This window comes from Manis pentadactyla, chromosome 18 (assembly GCF_030020395.1).
Source record: "Manis pentadactyla isolate mManPen7 chromosome 18, mManPen7.hap1, whole genome shotgun sequence".
Classification (NCBI taxonomy): Eukaryota; Metazoa; Chordata; class Mammalia; order Pholidota; family Manidae; genus Manis; species Manis pentadactyla.
Window position 1 is genome coordinate 27,906,037 of NC_080036.1, and position 3,562 is coordinate 27,909,598.

Here is a 3,562-nt window from a genome sequence, read left to right on the forward strand (position 1 = left end):
CAACATTCACTGAGTACTTGCCATGCGCCGGCACCATGCTAAGAGCTTTACGTGCAGGGTCTTAGGTAATCCTCCGAGCAGCCCTGTAAAGTAACCACAACCCATTTTACAGACGAGAACATTTGGTCTCAGCAGGATTAAATAACTTACTTGAGTCACATGTAGAGGAAGTTATAGAGTCAGAATCTGCACCTTTGTCAGGCTGACCCCAGAGACCCTGCAAGTGCTGGCGGCTGGCGCAGGGACCTTACTCTGCTCTTCGCCATCAGGTCCTGGCCATAACTGCTCACCTTGGCCAGACCCTGCCGTGCTGGGCTACACAGGATACGTGGGGCGTGGAGCAGACACATGGCAGAAGGGGAGTGTGGGGTCCACAGTCCCCACCGGGGAACTCTCAAGGGACCCTCTCCCTGCAGTCCTGGCTGAAGGTGCGCCAAGTCTTCACATTCCCCTGCCTCCTCTCTCAGTATCAAATCAAATAAACACACATGCCAATACTGCCATTTAGAAGATAATCTATGTCTGTGGCTCGCACAGTGACACTTTTTCAGGTCCTGGCAAAAGACAGAGTTCTGAGTGTTCCCGTAGTGTCCCTGGCTGGCTGCGCTGGCTGCGCTGGGCCATGCCCAAGATAAAAGCGCGCCTCTGCGGCCATCACCTCCCTGTGGCCTTCCAGCTCCCCTGCTCCCGCCCTGCTCACTTCCTCTCCCACGCTGTCTCCTGTCACCGCCTGTGTTCGTCCCCTGTCCTGGGCCCGTCCCTATCCCCCTCATGCAGCTCAGCAGGGGGCTGCACGTCCGGGAGAGAAGGTGGTTAGTAGGCCTGGAGCCGAGCCTCCACCCAAGCTTAGCTACCCAGTCACGGAGTCTGTCTGAGTTCCATACGCTTCCTGGGCAACAGGCATATTAATAGCTCCGTGAGGAAGACCGTGACCCAGGGCAGTCCTGCTGGGAGCTAGCTGCTTTCCTGTGTTGTCACCCACGGGTGGGGGTTCGGCCATCAAGGATTAGGTCAGGAAGGGTCCATCAGCCTGCCTGGCTGACGCACACTAAGGTTTACGTAACCAATGCCAGGGCCCTCCCGATATCTGGGGACCCCCACTGCCTGCCAAGGACTTCCTCCTGGGGAGGGTCCTGTGAGGCACTCACTGGCCCAGGGGAGCAGGGAGGGCACCATTCCATGCCCACCTGTACACCATCCTCATATCCAGGCCTGAGAACGCGGACACAGCCCCCACCCACCGGCCCTTTCCGGTAAGCCTCTTACTCCACATAGTAATTTGGTTTCTGTTTTCCTGTATCAATACAGTAGTTGCAAAGAGGAAGTCACCTGTCTCTTTGGCTCCAGGGTCTCTCAGAGCTCCATGAAGGCTGGTCCCATCATGCAGTTCCCATGTGGTTTCCACCTGGCCTCACCATGGTTGGATTTGGGAGTTCTTTTCATCTAGGTGTGAGCTTCTTCTAGAATCCAATCTCCTATTTTAAAAAATTGGCTTCTTGCATGAGAAAAAGCATACATATGGAAGCCTGTGCCTTCCTGACCTCATCCAGCTCTCCAGTTCTGCACCAGACTTCTTTGGCGCCAGCACCCTAGCCTCCCTGCTGTTCCTCTATCATTCCAACCACATTCCTGCCTCAGGGCCTTTGCACTGGCTCTTCCCTCTATCTGCCCCTCTCTTCCACATCACCACGTGCATTAGCCAGCTCGTGTCTTTCAGGACTTGGCTCGAGCGTCACCTTTGCTGCCTTCAACACGTTAAAATGCAAACACAGCCCTCCCCATGCCCCTTGCTTAATTTTACTCCATAGCACATTCACCACTGGAATACTCTACACTCTCCTTATTTGTTCATTTCTTCCCCTACTACAATGCCAGCTTGACACAGGGAGGCGTTTCTGTGTTTTTGTGTTTTGCTCACTGCTGTCTCTTCAATGGCTACAACAGTGCCTCGCACATAGTAGGTGTTCCATAAATGATTTCATTGTAGAAAACTTGAATTTGCATAAAAACACAAAGAAGAAATAAAAGATGCCTAGAATTCCCAACCTTTCCAGCTGAGCTCCCCATTTCTGAAGGCTTTTATGTAGAAACCGAGCATCCCTTTGGTGAGGGGCTGAGGAAATGATGTATGTAGTCCATGGAGGTGGGGTCCCTACTCTTGGGGACATTCTGCGGCCCTGCAAAGTGCTCTCTGCTGCCCCAGGTCATTGTCTGCGACTCAGGGCTGCCGGCCAGCACAGGGCTTCCTCCTTGGCCATCAGCACTGGGTGGGAAGTCCTACCCACCAAAAGGTTTGGGAAACAGGGCAGAGCAGAGCCACTCATTGGAGCTGCATGAGGCCGCCCCAGGAGGCAACACGGCAGATACCTGCCCAGGGTCTGGCAGATGGGGACAAAGGTGGGACTGGACACTCCCTGGCCTGGCTAAATTGAGGAACATCAGGCCATCCTCACATCAGATGTGTCCCCATCTAGCTGCCACAATGTCTGAGTTGTGTCATTAGAGAGATTCAAGTTTCTGCTTTCAGAACGCACTCCTGGGAGTACCAGGTGCCCTGTCATGGCAGCAGCACAATGCAGGTCTGGATTTGTGTGTCAGCACACGGTGGGGCCCGAGCGCATGTGAGACTGGTAGCGGGGGCATGCAGAAGAGGGGCACTGCTAGCAAAGCAGGCAGCGCAAGAGCCCTGTTCTCCATGACAGGGACCCTCAGAACCAAGGGCCTCACAACAGCAGTGGTGACCTCACAGGTGAACCCCAGGCAGGCGCTGGAGTGGCTTATCTGGGACAGGATGTGGCTGTGAGACGCACAAACCAACGCACGCTCTCCTCTCGATGGCCGCATGAGTTCTCCCAGGACTCAGTCTTCCCAGAAACGGGGTCACTGGGGCACCACCCCTAAGGGGAGGCTTTGTGGAGTCCCTTGAGGGTTCACTGGGGACGAGACACTTAGGGGCTCACAGTCATGGTGAACACAGAGCTCATGTGCTACCACCTGTGTCCTGGCCCATGGCAGACGCCGCGATCCACCCCCATGCGGCTGGGGAACCCTGCCCCCCACTGCCCCGGACAGTCCCTGCTAACCTACAGGATGTAACGGGTGCTGCCCACGGAGGGGCATCCCTGGGGGCGGGCGAAACAAACGTGTCCTCAGTGTCCGGACTCCTCAGATGAGGAGATGCGGCCAAGGTCATGCAGGTGTTACTGGGGAAGGCAGGTGTGGGGCTCTGGTCTTCCCGCTCCGGGCGCAGGGCTGTCTCGCCTGTGGCTAGACAGCTGGCTGGGGACACAGGCCCAGAGGAAGAAGCCACTGTAGCCCCACATGTCCACAAGCTCAGAGTGTGAAGTCTCAGGGGGAGCGGGTTGACCTTATAAAATGTGGACTTTCTGGGCTCCGTGAGTCAGCAGAGCAGCAGTGAGCAGATGTCAGGGCGGCTGGAGCCCAGAAAGAACATGGCGGCTGGCCCAGCGGGTCCGTGTGCGCCTGAGGCCTGCCTGGGTCCAGGGCGAACTCCCCAGCACCCCCGGACAGAGGCAGCCAGGCCTGGTCCAGGTGACACGCC